Raw genomic sequence first — 22529 nt, forward strand, 5'->3', positions numbered from 1 at the left:
AAAGATTTGAATCGAATTCAGATTAGATAGATAAGGAAATAATCTACAAACTAATCACATCTAAAATCAGGTAAAAACCAGAGTACGTTCCTCAGGTTTGGCTACTACACATGATGAATCTCAAAGAACAAATCGGGAAGGTCTAGAGGAATGCAACAGTGACCAGAATTAAAGAGAGATGAGTCACAGTTGAGAGATCAGAGTTCTTAACTTAGTCTACCATGGAGGAGGGAAGACGTGAGTTGTGGTTTCATTACAACTTTCTTAAGTTGTTAGACCATTGTAATGACATCAACAATGAACAGTTAGTTCTCTAGCAGATGCAAAGATTGAACAACTAGAACCCATAACATGAAACTGTCCTAGAAAAAAAAAGATATGGTAGACAACTATGTGATGAAGAACTACTTCTGTAGCACCAGGTGGTGGTGGTAGTAGTAGTAGTAGTAGTGGTAGTAGTAGTAGCAGCAGCAGCAGCAGCAGTAGTAGTAGTAGTAGTAGTAGTAGTAGTAGTAGTAGTAGTAGTGGTAGTAGTAGTAGTAGTAGTAGTCGTAGTAGTAGTAGTCGTTGTTGCGATTATCATTGCAAAAGGGTTAAAGTTTAAGTCGTTTAGGATGTGATCATGAACAACACTATGCACGTTACCTCACGGATTGTAAAATATTAATACAAATTTGCACTCGGGTTGACTGTGCAATAAAAAAAAAAATCTAATATTCACTGTTTGGCGTCAGCTAATATTTCACTGACAGAGACAACGTAATCATCTTTGTAATAGGGTCGTTCACATACTCAAACGGCGTCCTACGTCTCTTCGTTGTATATCAGCTAACTTATATTTATTTATTGTGTCTCCCCTGATGAGGTGATTATTACACGAAAGTGCACTTGGGAACTTATCGTGTTTCATTTTCCCCGTAGACTCATAGGAATATACTTGATCACGCGCAAAATTGTGATCCTTTCCTCCTTTCCTATATATATATATATATATATATATATATATATATATATATATATATATATATATATATATATCCTTAGGTAGAGTATGTAATGGCAATTGGTTACAATGGCCTTCTAGCCTATATCCAAGCCCTTAAGTGTTAGGGTAAAAGCCACACCACCACAGACAAGGGTCGTACCGTCGTGCTCAAGGGTCGTAACGTCGTGCTCAAGGGTCGTACCGTCGTGCTAAGGGGTCGTACCCGCCGTGACCATCTTCGAGGCTGTCACCAATGCTGCCATCAGCGAACACACGAACACACTTACGCTATCCTGCATCGTTACCATAACAACGTTCGTAAAGTGGACACACCCCAGCAGTATTACCAGCACAACACACGTATACCAGATGCATCCGACAGTATTGCCACCTCGGGAATATTAATCCGCTGGTGCTGAGGCGATTAATCTAAACAGAACGAGGAGGATATATATGACGTATGAGGTGCGCTGGACGCGTAAAGATGCAAGAGGAAGTTAGGATGGTTCATGAGGAATAGATGAAGGTGCATGAGGAATGGATGAGGGTAGGATGGGGGGGGGTGATATGGGATATGAATGAGCAATGCCTAAGGAATGGGATAGGGATGGATAAGGAATAGTCGTGATGTTTTAGGGGTGAGATGGTGAAAATGAGGGATAGATGGTGTAAATAAGGGATGGGTGGAGTGCGTGTGGAATGGGCAGATGGGGGGGTAGATGATGGATGGGGTTGGCGTATATGAAAATTAGGTCTGAGTGAATGAGGGACAGAAGCAACAATTGAGAGATGGGCGAGGTGCTATGGAATGGGTCGGGGACACGAAGAAGAGGCGTGGTGTGGTGGCCGCCATTCCATTCCATAACTCTTGTCTCTCCCATACAACTAATGCTAAGGCGGAGTTCCAGCATTGTCTCTGGAAAGAGGATGGTATGGGGGGGGGGCATTCAAGCAGCAGCAGCAGCAGCTGTAGTAGTAGTAATAGTCTCACTGACCATCTTCTTGCTCAACGAAGTCATCTCGTAGAACTGGAGGCCAGAATATGAAATGAACCAAGATTCTTCACACAGAAGAGGCGTAAAGAAATATATCTACAGTACGAGAGTCGTGGATGAACGCGACACCAACTGATAAAACTGTAAATGCTGACAACACAGGATTTGAAAAGTTGTTCGACAGTTGAGAGAGTTTAAGACATGGAGCGTCACGAGGGTTGAACTCCCTCCTTCGTACAGCACAAGGGTAGAACTCCCTCTTTCGTACAGCACGAGGGTAGAACTCCCTCCTTCGTACAGCACGAGGGTAGAACTCCCTCCTTCGTACAGCACGAGGGTAGAACTCCCTCCTTCGTACAACACGAGGGTAGAACTCCCATCCTTCGTACAACACGAGGGTAGAACGCCCTTCTTCGTACAGCACGAGGGTAGAACTCCATCCTTCGTACAGCACACAAAGGCAATAATAACAGATGAGTGAATCACGCCATCTAACACATATTCTTCAACACACCCCTTCACCAAACGCAACTCACTCAAATACCCTTCACTAATACCCACCTGATCACCACACACACACACACACACACACACACACACACACCCTTCGTCAATAAATACATATTTTTTTCATCAGTTTCCCAAACTTTCTGATTAAGAGAGATGCTTCACCTCCCACGAAAGTTCCCATACCAGAAGTTATGACTCCCGTAAACATGCTGAGGGAAGTAAACACGTCAAGAAATTAAAACTAATGGAACAAAAAAAAAAAATCTTTTTTAAAAGGGTAATAACTTGTGGGTATTTTCTTTTCACAGATGGTCTACTCTCCGCAGGGTAAGATGCGTCGCTCTGACTCTTGTAAACAGATCCAAAGAATTTAGTCGTATTAAAAATAGCCTCAAAGTTTAACAAGAGAACTGGAATCTCTCTGCACAACGCTGTCCTATTACATGTGATGCGCTTTTTTTCAATACAAGTCGGCACTGAAGACCCTTACACAGAGAGTAATCATTTCATGAAGAGATCGATTGTGATGTACACTGAAAAGATGAAGGTAAGGCAACACGAACCTCACTGCTCGCTGATAATCAATGACCCCAGGACCATTTTCTCTAAGAAAGACTCCTCGTGCTACCCACAGCATCTATTCTAATGCGCCTGCAAGCCCAAAGCTGCGCTACTTCCAGGGAAAGAGAATACTACCCAAGCAGGATCGTGTACTACCCAAGCAGGATCGTGTACTACCCAAGCAGGATCGTGTAATACCCAAGCACGATCGTGTACTACCCGAGCAGGATCGTGTCGTAGGAAGGAGGCTAAAAGAGGCGGGAAGGAGGGAGGGCCCGCTGGAAATCTCCCCCTCCTGTATTGCTTTCCCAGAGAAGGAATAGAGGAAGGAGTCTAGTCAGAATTTTCTCCTCTAAGACTTATTCACCTGCTCGTGGTGTTGCCTCGTTCAAGCAAGAAATGGCTTTATCACTGAGAGCACAATTCCGTCAAAGACCATCTCATTTCAAAGGAACCTCCATTTCCCTGTTACTGGAAGAAGTCCTGGGTAACACCATGATTGCCTCAGAGAAATTGGTCCTGGGATAATAACAAATAGATAGATAGATAGATAGAGAGAGAGAGAGAGAGAGAGAGAGAGAGAGAGAGAGAGAGAGAGAGAGAGAGAGAGAGAGAGAGAGAGAGAGAGAGAGAGGGGGGGGGGGCAGGACTTTATACATATGAGAACAAGAGACGTGCGAGGCGCTGACAGGGAAGTTCAAAGGAAAAGTAGGTGTCTTGTCGAGGGACAACGTTGAAAGCAAAGAGGAGCTTCTGAAAAAGGCACAGGTGAATGACATTCTGAAAAAAAAATACAGAGAATCTCCATGAAAGAGTGAAAACTGTGGAGGAACTAGCATCCAACGAGTGTGAGAAAACGAGTGGCGGAGTGGCAGATATATAAGAATAAATGCTAGAGTGACGACAAGCCATGAGGGGACAGCGGAGAAGGGCGACCAGGGAATCTCAGAATAGGGAGGGAGTGATCAATCCAAGCGCTTCAAGGGTCGAGGCAACAGTCGGGATGTCGTCAGAGAAGACGACAAGGGAGTGTTCGAGACGAGAACTAAAATGGCAAAGACACAACAGGTCCAAGAATGAAAGCCGAAACGTAAGGGGTACTGTCAAAGCTTCTCTTAAGGGAACGAAGAGAAAGTCTCATTATTAGGAAAGACTGAGAGGCACACCATGGGAGGAGTTTTGGACAGAGATAACATCGCGTTGAAGAGAACTGGTAACCAGAGACTTGGAGACAAAACGACGTCTTTCACTGAGGAAAGACGCGCTGGTGAACTTCTCGACCGATACATCAGGAGGTAATGGGTCAGGCGGTATCAATAGATAGCTACACAGAACTGAGGTCTTGCTAGAGAAATGATACGCCAAGTCAATGCCATAGTCACTGGCGGAGTCTGGGACGTAAGAATTTGGCTCTGGCTTCGGATACCTTCTTAACCTATCGGCTTAGGATAAATCCAAGCTGCTGAGTTGGGCAGTTGGTCATCTAAGCTGCTGGGGGTCTTGGGTAGCAGGCAAACGTACCCAACAGAGCTTCACTGGTTTGGTACACAGTGAAGATGCTTACCCAAGGCCTTTTGCGACTTCCGCCACCTGTACACCACACAGTGTTTCTGACGGCTGCAGGGAATGTGTTTCTTAGTCTGGGGCTAACAGATGTTCAAGGTGTTCTCTCTAGTTGTGTTCATTGGACGTTTTTGATGTCAGCGATGGTATCTTTCCATCTTCCATGCCTGTCGTGCCAATAAAGGTCTATATCTGAGTATAAGTTCGGAGCCAAGCCTTCCAGGATTTTCCCATCTGTAAATCATATCATGCGTCTATTGGTTGCACTGCCAAGAGCACAGCCTCAGTGATTTCAGTCGTTCTCAGTGCTTCAGCTTCTTTACAGTGTCAGTTTGGGCCGTGAAAGATCTTTGCACACTTTCTGGTTCTAACATTTCGCCCTCCTTGAAAGGTGGTGTAAGTACACAGCAGTATTTTGTTCGTGGGAGTATTAGTGCTTAGAACAGAGCCAGCATATGTTTCTGGTCTTGAAAGTCCGCAAGATCCATCCCATCATCTTATTTTGGAAGAGATAACTGCTGCCTTGTTGCATTCGCTGAAGTGAGGTCTTACACGTTCTTCAGTCGTGATTTGATGGCTTTTGTGTCTGGCCAGAATTCTCTCTCTCTCTCTCTCTCTCTCTCTCTCTCTCTCTCTCTCTCTCTCTCTCTCTCTCTCTCTCTCTCTCTTCCTCCTGTTGTAAATCATCCTTCTCCTGTTGTGTTTACTTGTCCTTTTAATGCATCTCACTTCCCCTCCCATCACTTCTCCTTACTGTCCTTCATTATCTCTCCCATTTCATTCTCCTTTCCCTCTCCCATTCCCTTTACCGTTCCTCTCTCTCTCTCTCTCTCTCTCTCTCTCTCTCTCTCTCTCTCTCTCTCTCTCTCTCTCTCTCTCCTGGTTGTTTTCGAGGGTTTCGTCTCGTCACCCGTAATAACCAGAATGAAACTTTTGAAGGGTTAATTAATTAACCGGGAATTTTCCTCTCAGGCGACTCGCTGAAGTTTAACACGAGTAATTAGTCATAATCGCCCACGCCTCCACCCAGCCTTGCTGCTGCCTGCTTACGAAGGACGCCCTCCTGCTTCCTGCTGCTTACGAAGGACGCCCTCCTGCTTCCTGCTGCTTACGAAGGACGCCCTCCTGCTTCCTGCTGATTACGAAGGACGCTCTCCTGCTTCCTGCTGCTTACGAAGGACGCTCTCTTGCTTCCTGCTGCTTACGAAGGACGCTCTCCTGCTTCCTGCTGCCTGCTTACGACGGACGCTCTCCTGCTTCCTGCTGCTTACGAAGGACGCTCTCTTGCTTCCTGCTGCTTACGAAGGACACTCTCCTGCTTCCTGCTGCTTACGAAGGACGCTCTCTTGCTTCCTGCTGCTTACGAAGGACGCCCTCCTGCTTCCTGCTGCTTACGAAGGACGCTCTCTTGCTTCCTGCTGCTTACGAAGGACGCTCCCCTGCTTCCTGCTGCTTACGAAGGACACTCTCCTGCTTCCTGCTGCTTACGAAAGACGCTCTCCTGCTTCCTGCTGCCTACGAAGGACGCTCCCCTGCTTCCTGCTGCCTGCTTACGAACGACGCTCTCCTGCTTCCTGCTGCTTAGGAAGGACGCTCTCCTGCCTCCTGCTGCTTACGAAGGACGCCCTCCTGCTTCCTGCTGCTTACGAAGGACGCCCTCCTGCTTCCTGCTCACGAAAGACGCTCTTCTCGTAGATGAAAGAAATGAAGTGAGAGGAGAAGAGAGTGGAAGTTTACTATCACGGTGTTTGTAGACGTGACACTTGAATATAAAAACGGTAACATGAAAACAGAAAGACAAAGAAGATTTCCACAGCTTCGCTGTTCGAGGAAAGAAAAAAAGTCATCATAACGGTCAAGTCTCGAGTAGTTGGTCTTCAAAAAGGAAACGTCCATCAGTAAGTTTACCGCATGCGAACACACGTCTACATACGACATAACTCAATCCGTCAGCTAAAGGTAAATACATATCTTTATTCCTTCCAAAAACGTATGGACTCCTCTCCAACTTCGGGGCCACTTTGGCTGGACCCTCTACAGTAATAATCCATACTAGAACCAGGATGACACCATGTTGACTACATCGGCATACGTTAGTTACCATCAAAGATTGTAGACACGGAAACCTACACCCTAATATGCAAGTCAAAGTGATGCCCTCCCAAAAAAAGTGTCCACTTTGATCCGAAAATGAATTAATGGCAAGTTTCATCCCTGAAATTCAGGAGGGGATGTTTCTGAACGTCACATAGCCTCGCTGAATTCCATATTACGATACACGGTCGGTTAGGAGGTGCAAAGATTCCCTTAATGAGTGCCAACACATGTTTAACTCTCTCTCTCTCTCTCTCTCTCTCTCTCTCTCTCTCTCTCTCTCTCTCTCTCTCTCTCTCTCTCTCCCTCTCTCTCTCTCTATTCCATTCCTCTACTTTGCCTCTTCCCTACCACTCCTCCTCTTCCCTTATGCCTCCCTCCCCAAACCACGACACATTGGCCGCGCAGCCTCCGTGAGGGGGAGGGTGGAAGAAAAAAGAAAAAAAAAGGCATCGAAGAAATTTTGTCTGAGTGTTCGAGAGCATTTCGTTGGGCGGGTAGCCATCATGTCAAAACATCAAAGGTTCATTCATGGAGAACGGCAGCTTTGCGGCGACTTGTCCCGAGCATCCGGAGGAAAAGAAGATATGAAAAAAAAAAAAAAAATAGTTGACGAACACACAGCTGTCTTCAGGAGCGGCGTGCTACGTCACTGGCTTGGCCGTTGTACAGAGAGCTGACGAGTCCACAGCTCTTCTTCTTTCCACGAGAGGCTGTCGGCTCTGGTGCCTAGGCAGACAGCTCCGTGTTGCTCTAATCCACACTCTAATAGACTCACTCTCTCTCTTCCTCTTCCACTTTCTCATCCTTCGTACGACTTTCCTGCACTTCCTCATCCCTTAGGGGACTTTCCTCCACTTCCTCATCCCTTGTCAGACTTTCCTCCACTTCCTTATCCCTTGTAGCACTTTCCTCCACTTCCTCATCCCTTGTAGAACTTTCTTCCACTTCCTCATCCCTTGTAGGACCTTCCTCCACTTTCTCATCCCTTGTAGGACTTTCCTCCACTTCCTCATCCCTTGTACAACTTTCTTCCACTTTCTCATCCCTTGTAGGACTTTCCTATACTTTCTCATCCCTTGTAGGACCTTCCTCCACTTCCTCATCCCTTGTAGGACCTTCCTCCACTTCCTCATCCCTTGTAGGACTCTCCTCCACTTCCTCATCCCTTGTAGGACTCTCCTCCGCTTCCTCATCCCTTGTCGTACATACAGCTAAAATGAAGCACGAGTGTAGGATATCTGTATCAAGCAAGACATCGGTAATTCCCCGGGGGGAAGCGTTAGAATGACACGCCACTCGAATAACCTCATCCGCTTTTACGAGACGCTTCGAGTCACAAAACGTCGCATTAAGTCCGGGAGGTAATTCATTAAATACTGTCAACGAAGCAGAAGATGAAACAGGCTAAGGGGACGACCGAACCGTTGGGCCGGAAAACGCGCTGAGGGATGGGAGGGAGACTTGAAGCCCATGGGATAGGAGAGGAGGGGGAAAACTGGGAAGTGGTGTTATTCAATGGGTTTCTGGGATGGAGGGGAGAGAGTGGAACTCATGACTCTAAGGGAGACTCTAAGGTGATCCGTAGAGAACTGATGGGCGAATCAGAGCAAGTTCCAACAGAAGGGTCGAGGACCGAGGGATACGGGGAATGGAGTCCGAAGCAGCGCAAGCGAACCGCAATGAAGCAGACGAAGAACGAAGAGAATTCTGGACAAAGGAACTTATGAACCACCTGATACTTCATGACACATTAACTTAACCACCTGATACTTCATGACACATTAACTTAACCACCTGATACTTCATGACACATTACTTAACCACCTGATACTTCATGACACATTAACATAACCACCTGATACTTCATGACACATTAACTTAACCACCTGATACTTCATGACACATTAACTTTCCTGGTTACGATTATAAAACGAAAAATATAAGTCTCCCAATTCCCTCCAACTGAATCCTTATCCTTGTATGACCTACGCTTCTAATGGCATCTCGAACTTCAAGAAAAACAAACAAACGAAATGCGAGTATTTCTTCCCTGGGAGGCTGGTAGACTGGGAGCCATCAACAGCTACACTAGCAGATGTACGCGGCAAATTCATCGGCCAAGAAGTTCACTCAAGAAGTTCGCTACTCCCTCACGTAAGCACGGAGGAAACATACATTCCGGGGGAGATGTCGGAAAGCGATTTGCGTCAGTTTAAGAGGCGAGTAATGGATGGCAGTCGCCTGGAAAACCATGTTACTGGGATAGATCGGCCGTGCTATATGGATAGCTCAGCCGTGTTATATGGATAGATCGGCCGTGTTATATGGATAGATCGGCCGTGTTATATGGATAGATCGGCCGTGTTATAAGGATAGATCGGCCGTGTTATAAGGATAGATCGGCCGTGCTATAAGGATAGACCGTCCAGTTCGGGAGGAGCTAATGAGGAAAGGGACGGCTTTAAGAGGGCGATGTTTTCTGAATGGATGTGGGTCGTCTAGCCTCCCTGTGATTGATGCTGTCTGACATTAATGGATCCTGAATAATTTTGAACGACTGATCATGGCTCACACTGTGTTGACGCTGGGGGATAGAAAGACACATCTGGGAGACCCCTTAATGACCCCCCCTGGGTCGTTGTGAAAGGTCGTTCACTCAAGGACGACCATTGAGAAAGGTCGTTCACGCAAGGAGGGCCACGGCTTTACCAGCTGGTACCACCATACCTGATGGTGGTGAACAACGTAAAACACACACACACACACACACACACACACACACACACACACACACGCACATCTATGTGCCACATCCATACGCTTATCCAGAGTGGAAAACCCAGCTCATCCTAATCTTAAGGTCTTGTGTAATTAGTTAACTGGTAACCATCAAGGGAACCCATTTCTGTAATATCTGTAATGCCTAAACTGTGCATTTTCAGCCCAAATGGACTGCCTACATCCAATAAATCGTCATTTATCTATTCATTTATTTACTTATCCATCAATGAGTGTTGCCAAGTTTGCAGAATTCAATCCCCTTCGGCGCAATGACACCAATGACCCATATAATTCATCCCGCGTCATAAATATAAAGAAAGTCTAACTTTCATAGTAAATGTGAATTAAGAAAGCAATAATCGGCGACGAATTAAAAGACTTACGTAAGATGGAAAGAAGGAGTCTGTATCAAGCACTACACTGGACATGCTGCAAGGAAGGAACGTTACGAAAATGTAATAATCTACAAAAAAATAAAAGATTTAAGAGTTATTTTAGAAAATAATTAAAGCCAGAACTCACTCTGAGAACAGCGAAGTCTGTGAAACGGAATCTGAGTACCCACGGGTTCGAATCCTGGTTGAGGCAGTCGGTCCACAGTAAACGTAGCTGTTCATCCTCATCTAAGATTTGGTCAATAAATTGTTTATGGATGGGGTTGTAAGGGAGGTAAATGCAAGAGTCCTGGAAAGAGGGGCAAGTATGAAGTCTGTTGGGGATGAGAGAGCTTGGGAAGTGAGTCAGTTGTTGTTCGCTGATGATACAGCGCTGGTGGCTGATTCATGTGAGAAACTGCAGAAGCTGGTGACTGAGTTTGGTAAAGTGTGTGGAAGAAGAAAGTTGAGAGTAAATGTGAATAAGAGCAAGGTTATTAGGTACAGTAGGGGTGAGGGTCAAGTCAATTGGGAGGTGAGTTTGAATGGAGAAAAACTGGAGGAAGTGAAGTGTTTTAGATATCTGGGAGTGGATCTGTCAGCGGATGGAACCATGGAAGCGGAAGTGGATCATAGGGTGGGGGAGGGGGCGAAAATTTTGGGAGCCTTGAAAAATGTGTGGAAGTCGAGAACATTATCTCGGAAAGCAAAAATGGGTATGTTTGAGGGAATAGTAGTTCCAACAATGTTGTATGGTTGCGAGGCGTGGGCTATGGATAGAGATGTGCGCAGGAGGATGGATGTGCTGGAAATGAGATGTTTGAGGACAATGTGTGGTGTGAGGTGGTTTGATCGAGTAAGTAACGTAAGGGTAAGAGAGATGTGTGGAAATAAAAAGAGCGTGGTTGAGAGAGCAGAAGAGAGTGTTTTAAATGGTTTGGGCACATGGAGAGAATGAGTGAGGAAGATTGACCAAGAGGATATATGTGTCGGAGGTGGAGGGAACGAGGAGAAGAGGGAGACCAAATTGGAGGTGGAAAGATGGAGTGAAAAAGATTTTGTGTGATCGGGGCCTGAACATGCAGGAGGGTGAAAGGAGGGCAAGGAATAGAGTGAATTGGAGCGATGTGGTATACAGGGGTTGACGTGCTGTCAGTGGATTGAATCAAGGCATGTGAAGCGTCCGGGGTAAACCATGGAAAGCTGTGTAGGTATGTATATTTGTGTGTGTGGACGTGTGTATGTACATGTGTATGGGGGGGGGGTTGGGCCATTTCTTTCGTCTGTTTCCTTGCGCTACCTCGCAATACGCGGGAGACAGCGACAAAGTATAAAAAAAAAAAAAAAAAAAAAAAAAAATATATATATATATATATATACTCCCTCTACCATGAATCTGTCTGTAGCATAATCTTCAGCCGACCTAACTCGAACCCTGGTATAGGGCTAAGGTTTTCCTTTACACTTGGGGTTACCGCAGACTGAGGGCGAGGCAAATTATTGAAAGTTTACCCAATAAGGCAACTCTAAGAGCCGAAGTTTGGGGTGATAACGCCGTGTGTGTGAGAGAGAGAGAGAGAGAGAGAGAGAGAGAGAGAGAGAGAGAGAGAGAGAGAGAGAGAGAGAGAGAGAGAGAGAGAGAGAGAGAGAGAGAGAGAGGAGAGAGAGAGAGGGGGGGGGGGGGGGGACCAGACGGGCGCCATCGATGGGTTATATGATTTCAGAGAACAGGAAGTATGGAAAGGTTACATTTCGATCATCTATCTTTTATATCTTCACATGACAGCTGGTCAGATCCATGAAATCACTCTCACCTGCAGAGTAACACTGTCTTTACCTCCCCATGGCCTTAACTCCCCATACGACAGAGAGTGGTTCTATTTTCCCCCCATGGCATTTACCTCCCCCACTTCAAGTAGCCTCTTCAACCTACATCCTTACATCGAAGGGCTTCCTCTTCCCTGTCCCCTAGCCCTTGACGGAGCCCTCAGTCCCTCACCTAACCTCCCCTTAGCTCTGTCCATTCGACCATCCTTCCATTAGGCTATGACCTCCTGCGAATCCTCCCCTCTTCCCCCTGGTTGATCTCTATACGAGCTGTTTCCCCTTAGTCTCCCCAAACCACTCAAGCAAAAATGAAAGTTTATAACATGGACCGAGATGGGGAATGGAAGTAAGACTTTTACACAGCAACTTTTACCGTTTCTCTGGTGAAGGAAGGGGGGTGCACACAAGGGATAATAATGGGGGGGGGGGGGAGGATAACGTAAAAGAAGAAGGGGAGGAGAAAGAGGAACACGAGAAAAGAAGCGACATCCAGGGTGTGGATAGAGAACTACGAAGAAAGCCCACTGCTTCGAAAAGACAGCCCAAACCTGAGTACCACGAGTGTGGCGGAGTTCAGTGTGTGTGTGTGTGTGTGTGTGTGTGTGTGTGTGTGTGTGTGTGTGTGTGTGTGTGTGTGTGTTGATATTTACAGAGAAGGGGGAGGGAACGAGGGGAGGGATCGTATAAGGTGGGAGTATAACAAAACTGCCGATGTCTCAGGGCATATTTAGCCACCTCGAGCACGATGGGACGACCCTCGAGTGTGATGACATGGTTTCCAACCCGACCATCAAAGATCAAGTCGAGAGCCAGGCTATCATACTCAGGGTCTCGCTCGAGGGTTCCCACTCTGGTGCACCAGCGGTCCTACACTCGTGCTCAATAGCCCTACCATCATTATCAAGGAGGGGAGGTCGAGGACGGCTGGTGAAGGCATATGCCAACTGGTAAGTGAAATGGAGTAAGAATGGATAACTTAACCTCACCATCAATGCAGTTGAGCTGATAAGACTTAAGAGAAAGGAGACCCAGACGAGACTACGAGACTTACGAACGGTCAGCACAGCAACAAATGACACTTTATATATCCTGCTCGCCAGATACGAAATTATATCAGTCCATAATTCCTCTTGAGTTATGGAGCGACCCACAGATATACAGAGCCACGCCATTTAGAGTGGGTTTTGTTAACGCAATAATACATAAAAAGAATGCTAACAGTCCTACTCATGGCCAACTTAAGGCATGATACGATGGCACTCTTTTTACAGAGGACCAGATCAAAGCATAAAACAATGCCAACACTCCCGCAGAGGGTCAACCTAAGGCATGAAACAAAGCCAGCAAGGTCTTCAGAGAGTCAACTCAAGGCATAACACAATCATCCAGTAACTGAGTACAAGCAGAGCGCAATAACCTCCCAGATGGACCATTACTTCTCGATCTAGGGAGGAGTGAGGACGTCAGTTAACACCATACTATCTCAGGGTTTATGCCGCTCATCAGAGTGATTCCAAACATGAAGGAGATATTTATGGACTGTTACTACTATATTAGGCAAGAGGAGGCACCTTTACTGTCAGCTTAGTGGCTCCTCTGTTGCTTTTTGCTAACCTCTCAGCCTCGGGTTTATCACCGTGACTGGATATGAGGCTTTTACGACGACAAGGAAGACGTTGATTGTTTCCTCTCCGACGCAGATCTAGATATGGCATCGCAAACCGCGCGTCCAAATGGATTCATAAAGTCGAGACGGGGAATCACCATGCAAACGAGTGATTAGCAGATGCCTGTCAAGCGATAAGACGGCGTGTGTGTCTCTCTTCAGCTACGAGTTGAAATGTGTGTTGACCGTAGCGCGCCTCAGTGTCGTACCACCACCAAGGGAGAGGCGCCTCCCTCCTCCTACCCTCGTGTATCATCAGGTGGTCGTAGTGTGAGTCCTCAGCCGAGCTGTTTACTCTAGCATGCACCCGTCCCCTCGCTGCCAGGACCCGCGTGCTTGGCAACACTGTGTCTCCCATGCCCCCAGTCCAAGTGTGGGTCGAGGCAAACAAAAATGTTAGTTATTTCTTCTAAGCAGCGCCCCAGTTTACGCGCGGGAGGGGCTACGCCTGGTATCTCTCCCGCCAACGAGGGTGAGAGGGATATTCTCTTATCGACTACACTGAGGTAGTATTTTGGTTCTGTCAGCGTCTTCAACAGCTACGTCATACTGGTATTTCTACTCGGAGCTCCACAAACGCGAGAAACCAAGAATATCACCTCCATCTCGGAGGGAAGGCTATCATATTTTTACAACGTCGACTCGAGAGCACACACACACACACACACACATGCCGAGCGATCCGACCCCCACTTCCAACTGCTATTTCCCCTTCTCACACGCCCGCACCCACACAGACAACGTCCACACGATGAAGAGGAGAGATGCGTCTATTCCCCAGCGAAGACGCATGCTTGATAAACGAGATTTACGACAGCAGAAGCTCGGCTGGTTAATGCCTGTGTAAGCCACGGGGCGACAACAGTGGGGCCCCACCGTTACTGAAGGTGGCTACAAGGCTGAAGCATCTATGCTCCGAGGCACAACTAAACAGAGACCCCAAAGTTAAGTGAAGGCTGTATGCGAGGACTAACCAACGGAGTAGCTAAGTCAATGAGGAGAACCAACAGAAGAGACGGTACAGCTGAGTATGTGATAAGAGTAGACTACATAGAAGGAGTAAAACTACTACGTGTGCTCACGTGAGAAACTAAGTTTCGTTGAGGATGTTATGAGACTTAGGTAAAATGCGACTAATAAATGTAGGAGATAAAGACAGAGGAAGGATTCAGCACAAGGATAATTAGGAGGAGGTTGGACACAGTCACGACGGACGTGGTTTGAGGGCGACCAGATTTCTGAAGTAAAGAGCGAGACGAGGAAATGCACAAAGTAAACCTGATTATACAACAGCTTCACCTACAAGGGATGATAGGGTTATCGGTGGAAGACCTGGTCAACCGGAGACTCGATGAAATGAAACAATACATTAATGCAAGACTTCTGTACGAGGAAAGACACGGCAGAAGATGTACTGCTAAGTAGTTGAGACAGAAGAAAATGTTGCTAAAAAGGGTAGATGACTAGATTATCAATCCTGTAATCAAACAGACAAGAAATATTCTTTATAATGTAATCCAACAATAAACCTGCCTTTGCTCCCAAGAACTAATCCCTTCCCAAATCCATAAACATCATGGCATCTATACCACAAAGGATAGGGAACCCAGTCCTTCTGAGTCTAGTAAGAGTGAGTCCAGACAAAAGCTAATCGAATGCTGTTCCTCATACCAAGACCTCTACTTCATTTTTGTCGTCTGATGTATTTTCTTCCTCTGTTCCACCACAGTTAGCTCTATGCATACTGTCAGTGTTCTCGCCTTATATGACCCTGGACATTTAACACCCTAGTCACTGTCCATCACCATTACACTGCTCAAAAAGACAGTGACGTCTTCTCTCCTTTTCGTCTATTCCTTTCAACTCTCATCACTGGAGCTCCCTTCCCTCCTCTTACTACACCTACACCCACATCTATTTCGGGTCAGGGTAAGCAGTACATGTTTTAAGTCTATTCATGAACACCCATGTACCTTACAGTGTACAATGTGACTTCCATTATCACAAACAGCCTCGTTAGGACCCAGTCGTTTGATGTTGCTTAGATTCACTTGCCTTCAGCTGTATTTTAGCATAGGCCGCTTGCTTCAGTGTCTCATTCCTGGTCAAGTCTCATCCCTCAGTGCCTCATTCCTATGACGCGCATCTCAACCTGACGTATGAACAACATTCACAGAGAAGAAGAGGCAGCAGCACCCAACATAGGTGTGAGCGTCGGGGAATTGGGGATCAAACAGCTCCCGGGAAAACCCACCCGACAATCTCTCTCCATTTAGAGTGAAGTGTTGAGTAGCACTTTATGACGTCCATGTCGAGTCTCTCGGACTTAGCTCCCTCACTATGATTATGACCCACACGTCAGGATGTGGTGCGTGGACAGTACAAGCACTCGACGTCAAACTTTAAGAGTAAATATATAGAAATAGAAGGATGTATAGAAGGATGTATAGAAGGATGTTGGTATAGATGAGGCAAGATGTAAAGGTAGGATAAGGGCCTTTCTGTGCTCGGTACATAGACACCCACACACACATTAAGTTGTATAATATATATATTTTTTTTTTTTTTTTGCTTTGTCGCTGTCTCCCGCGTTTGCGAGGTAGCGCAAGGAAATATATATATATATATATATATATATATATATATATATATATATATATATATATATATATATATATATATATATATATATATATATATATATATATATATATAAATATATATAAATATATATATATATATATATATATATATATATATATATATATATATATATATATATATGATTGAAGTTACAGAGGTGGATTTCACTTAGTCAATAAACAGGCACACAATCGCATCCTAATTACCAGTATCTCGTGACTTGTAACCAGAGGTACAGTATATCTGTACCCATTCTGTGGTGAAGTTAACCAAAATTTTCTACAAAGATGTAAGGAAAATTTGGAACTAAATAAATAAATAAATTTCTGTAAAAACTTGTGGCTTACGATAATTGTTCTTGGTGCATTAAAGATAAACGTATTTTCATAGCATTTCGTAGTGAGCTTCGTCATTATCTGCAGCTCGTTGTAGCTCTTTTTACACCCCACACACCTACACCCACCTCGATCTACACCGAGCTGTCCCCACATTACACCCTGCTCTTTGGCGATATTCCTCCCCCCCTAATCTATACTCCCCTCCAGTCATGCTCCCTCTCCCCATAACTCCTGTCCTCCCCAAGTCACCGCCACAACAACCTCTCCCACCCAAGGATCACCCCAACCCCCTACAGGGTGGTTAGAGTGACATAAAGTGACGTGGGTTCACCCAGAGGTTCAGCCTCGAATTGGCAGAGCTCTGCGTCGTCTCTCTCTCTCTCACACACACACACACACACACACACACACACACACACACACACACACACACACACACAGACGGCATTAAGTACGCACGCAAGCACAGCCTAGTAAACCTTTGTCTAATGAGGGGAGTTGAGTTCGTAATTTTATGGCAACGCATTTCTAACACTCGAGGTGACACAATTTACAATGGCCATGGAACGCGTGAACAAAATGGGTATATCTTTTGTATTTTCTTATCTAGAGCCCACGCCCCGCATCCATACAACACCGTCGGGACTACTGTACCATACGCCAATTTTGACCCTCATCGACCGATGACTTTCTCTTCCATTCATTCTACCCGTTGGACGGGGATGAGATCTTAGCCTCCTTATCCACCCTAAAGCACAATTCAACTTCCAAAGTTCCATTCGCTGCCATGTTCACACCCAAGTATCTAGAACAACCTACTTCTAAATTCTCTACACTCAACCTCACACTCCAAATAACGATTGTAATAACCTTGCTTTTACTTTTCAATTTTCTTCTTCCATATATTCTCTCAAACTCTGGCACTAACTTCTACAGTTTCTCACTCGACTCTTCCACCAGCGCCGTGCCATCTGCAAACAATAATAGACACACCTCCGAAGTGCCACTTCCTCACCCTCGACAAATAGAAGCAGACCTGCTTCTCTCTCTAAGGACTTTTCATTCACCTCCCTGACCACAGCCTCCATAAACAGATTAGACAGCCATGGCGACATCATACACTCCTCCCATGGATCCACTTCCATCCAGAACCACTCACCATCCTCTCTACCTACTCGCACAAGCGCCTTACCCTTGTTAAAAACTCTTCACTGTTTCGAGCAGGTTCTCTTCAACACTAGATTTTCGTAATACCCTCCACAGAGCATCTCTATCAACCTTATCATACGCTCTCTCCAGATCCATAAACACCGTATAAAATCATTTTGTTTCCCAAAGTACTTCTCGTAAATACAGTCTCCCAAGCAAACATCTGATTTGCTCATCCACTATCACTCCTGAAGACACGATGCTCCTCCACAATCTGAAGCTATGTGCATATCACTATCCTCATACTTTACTGCCTCACAATTTACGTCTCCTTGCAAAACTCGGCCGCGTCAGTTTCCGCAGACGCTTCGACAACAATATTCCATTTCTGTGGTATTGTATCACTTCATATTAGATAAAAAAAACATCTACAACCTCCCAATTTCAATGCCAGCTTCACAGAGGGCTTACCTAACAGGCAGACCAGAAAATGAGTTATTTCCAAGACTGAAACTTTAACCTTTCCAACAATTTTTTCCACATTTCGTTCAAAATCACACACTAGTTACTGGTAAGCTTTTCCTTTTTAGTTTGGTTTAACGAATATTCTTGACGTCCAAGGAAACACTTTCCTCGTTCATATAAATCTCACTTTCCCATGTTGCGCACATCGTAATGTCCTCCTTAAAGTTTATGTTCAATTTCGAAGCCAACTTCTTACTGATATTTTCAATAAAGTGTTATGAATAAACGCACTTTAACAGAAGCCTTTTCATGCAACTGTCCACTGATGTTATAAATCTATAAATGAGCAGTATTGAGCAGCATCAAAGAATAATGATGATTTTTCACATCTAGTTAGACATATGATGTACAATAATAGTTTCCAAATCCATGGATAGAGGACCTAATCCCCTTTGCCACCATGAACTTACAAAAATCATAAACGCGTAAGCCAGTGAAAGCACAACAACAATATAAGCTAATGAGCAATCGCGAGGGTCGCGATGAGGGATCGAAAACGTTTTAGAAATAAATCCAGTGCCATTTGAAGGACACTCCTAGTGTGATAATCTTGTTTTTCCCATTATCATTACACTTATTAGTTTCATTCATCACTCCTAATATGATAATCTTATTTTTCCCATTACCAATGCAATTATCAGCATCATTTATTACTCCTAGAGATAATCTTATTTTTCCCATTATCTTACAAATATATGTAATAATCAATATAATTATTACCATTATCATCATTAATGTTATTCCTGTTTTAATCAATTTTTTCACCTCATTTCAACACTATTTTGTCGGGTTGATTTAAGTCCATCAGTCAAAGGAAAAATTACTACTACTACTTCTACTACTACTATTACTACTACTAACCCTACCACTATTACCACTACTGCTAGTACCACTGCTACTATTCCCACTACTGCTAGTACTTCTGCTGCCACTACTGCTACTACTACTGCTACTAATGATCATAACATCAGGTTGTAAGTGATAGGCAGCCACCGATTAGGAAGGTGCTATCGCTTGGGTGTCGAAAGAAAAAAGGATAGCATTACAGTGAGTTAGCATACCGCAGTGGCTGTCATAGTTTCATTCCCTGGCCCAGTGTCGCTACCTCTCTCGTTCTCCGCCTCATATACACATAGGTTTTTGGGACTCGATCTACAATCAACTTGTTGAGCTGTTGGCTGAAGACTGACCGACGTTTAATGATACATGGTTCTGAATAAAAAAGATTGTTATCATATATTTTGTTAATTTGGACTTTAGGTAAATCAAGCACCAGAATCATAAAGTTCGTCTACGTTCACTTGTAACAACCACTGCCAGATAAATCTTAATATTTCTTTCAGGTTTTAAAGATAACTGCAAGACCGCTTACATTCTCAGTATGTATACGGACAATAACATACATGTATACGTAAGTATATGTGGGTGAGCGAGGATGGAAGAAAACGGGCATTACTGTATTATGTACTAATAAACAGCGTGCAAAGGAGAGATTGTTGGATGTGAATGTGTTGGAGGAAGGTCGCTGATGGAATATTTGGGTCACTTCTTGTCGGAGGCGAGTGTGAAACTTTTGTCTTGGCTTTGGGTAAAGAGGACTTGACATGGGAGGGAAGAGGGTGGTGAATGTGAGTGAGCTTGAAAAAGAGACTTGTGAGCACAGATGCCTAGAGAGATTGAGTGAAGAGCGTTGTCGTAAAATGAAAATGAATGAGACAAGGGAAGTTGGGCGAGGCGTGGAACGTGTTTAGGGAAGCAGCGCTTGCATATGCAAGTGAAGTGCGAGGTATGCGGAGGGCGGGATGTGGCATGTATCTGAAAGACTCAGAGAGCGGCAGGATGAGAAACCCAAATTTTGCTAGTGAAAGGAAAAGAGAAGCGTAGAGAAAGTTCCTTCAGAGAAGGAGTGCAGCAAGCAAGTACTTTCACTACAGAAATTGAAGGTCAAGTCTCAAACGGACATAGGCAAACTGATGGACAGGACACACACACACACACACACACACACACACACACACACAAAGCAAACACGAGACCGTAGCAGCGGTCGGAAATCAACAGCGTCTGAGTAATGACACGGTCCGGAGCACGACGCGTGGGCTGAGGGCGACTGGCGTCTTTGCAAATATTGTCGTTCCCATTGTAACCTTTGGCCGGGGGTTATATAGATACGCCAGACGACCGACCAGCGGAAAAGGACGCGAGACAGACAGACAGGCCACGGAGGTGACAGAAGGACGGCTAAAGAGTTGACGGATGTGTGAGAGAGAAGAGAGAGAGAGAGAGAGAGAGAGAGAGAGAGAGAGAGAGAGAGAGAGAGAGAGAGAGAGAGAGTAGAGAGAGAGAGAGAGAGAGGAGGTACAGATAAAACAGACAGACAACGAGCGAGACGAAACAACGGGAGATCTAAGCGATACCTACTCGTGAAGAAGAACTGACTGATGAAGAGATAGACACAATAAAAGAGATAAGTCTACAGACCTTTGTGGGGAGGTGGCAATATTCACAAACGAAAAGTCTAACTACATCAGAATAATTAAAAAAGGAAAACAACCAAACGATATGCAAGCACAGAGAAATGCAAGCATAAACCAAATGAACGTAAACATACAAGCAGAGATGTGAGGAGAAACTCTGGCTAGCATTACGTAAGGTACCTTGAACACAGAGAAGAAACAAGCAGGCAAGAGAAAGAGACACAGGCATATAACAGAAAGCATATTGAACACGTACGTAATCATGAACACATCACACCACAATGAAACTTGAACACTGATGAGAAACATGCAGATGATAACAGAGAGCATATTAACACAATGAACTTGAACAATGACCAGAAACATGCAGATAAAAGTAGTGCTAATGAACACGTAATGATGAGCACATTACAGCACTGTCTTCCTCCCAAGCAGTGATGGCCGAGTGGTTAAGGCGTCTGACTCGAAATCAGATGGGATATTCCCGCGTAGGTTCGAACCCTACTCACTGCGATGACACGTTTGTTTTACACGAGCCTCGATGGCGCAGCGGTTTACGTTGCGACCCTACCGATCCAAGCACATCCCAGGGTTCGACTCCCGGATAAGACAGCTGGCTCAGTTCCAACCCAGCTGGTCATCCTCTCGCCTCAGGAGACAAGGTCGATAAGGGCTCGAGCGGGGAAGTCGTTTTCAAACACCCGCAAGCAGAGACGTAGACATACAGGCACGAATACGTATGGCAATGTCCACCTCAGTGTTGGGTGACTCAATCCAACATTTACACACCTGCAAGTGACTCTCTCGTTACCCACGTAGTTATGGTCCGTAATGACACGTCTGTTCACGGTCCATCGTCATGGTCCGTAGACAGACACCTGTCATGGTCCATAGTTATGGTCCGTAGACACACACCTGTCATGGTCCATAGTTATGGTCCGTGGACACACACCTGTCATGGTCCATAGTATGGTCCGTAGACACACACCTGTCATGGTCCATAGTTATGGTCCGTAGATATATATTTATATACACACCTCTCACTGTCCATCGTTATGGTCCGTAGATACGCACCTGTCACGGACCATCTATACTCCTACAACAGATACATTTTGCTCCACGTATCATCACCTCTGTAACTGAACCACGTGTCTTAACCCACTGACCACGTCCAGAGCGAAAGGTTAAGCTTGGAAAATCCTCTCTCTCTCTCTCTCTCTCTCTCTCTCTCTCTCTCTCTCTCTCTCTCTCTCTCTCTCTCTCTCTCTCTCTCGGCCATCAATACATGAATATTTCTATTTCACGCCATAGTATCATTTACTAACCATCTGGGTAGCTTGTGAGTTTATCCTCTAGATGGTTTAGCACCAGGGTTCGAACCTCTGTCCTATGAACTTGATAGAATACGGAGGATGAGGAAGATGGAGCGAGAGAGAGAGAGAGAGAGAGAGAGAGAGAGAGAGAGAGAGAGAGAGAGAGAGAGAGAGAGAGAGAGAGAGAGATGGAGCGTACAGAGGGAAGACAGGAGATGCGATGGCATAATACTGACAGACAGGTGATTCCCTGATGGACACACTGGCCCTAGACAGTGACAGCGAGCTGACAGCGATAACCAGACAGTGTTGCACAGCAAGAACGTAAAAACAAAAGACAGTATAACCCACGGAATCAACAAAACAAACACAGCTAGATAGAGAAAATTAAAGAGAAAATTTCTTTAACAGAACCAAAGATAGCGAGAAAAATAGACAGTAAGAACCAGAGGAGAACTTTAGACGATGAAAAAAAAAAAATGTAGACAGTAAAAACTAGGACGGGGGAAACGACAGACGGGAAACAGCCAGACGGATAACACTCTACTAGCAGTTAGGCTCGTAACAACACCCCCACCCCCCCAAAACCCAGTCAGCAATAGCCGGACAAATGAGTCCCCCCAATCAGCAGTTAGGTTGTAACCAACTCGATCTTTCCCCACATCCAAATGGAATCTGGTCCAATGTGTGCGACGCGGGTGCTGGGTTGTAGACTCTCTCTCTCT

At 45.2% G+C, this 22529-nt stretch overlaps 1 non-coding gene across 1 annotated transcript; it reads left to right on the forward strand.

Annotated features, from left to right (window-relative positions):
- Positions 1-20922: 20922 nt before the first annotated feature.
- On the forward strand, positions 20923-21004 carry TRNAS-CGA (transfer RNA serine (anticodon CGA)). The gene has a single exon. It is a non-coding gene; the product is annotated as a tRNA-Ser (tRNA).
- The last annotated feature ends 1525 nt before the right edge of the window (positions 21005-22529 follow it).

This window comes from Panulirus ornatus, chromosome 9, assembly GCF_036320965.1.
Source record: "Panulirus ornatus isolate Po-2019 chromosome 9, ASM3632096v1, whole genome shotgun sequence".
NCBI classification, from domain to species: Eukaryota; Metazoa; Arthropoda; class Malacostraca; order Decapoda; family Palinuridae; genus Panulirus; species Panulirus ornatus.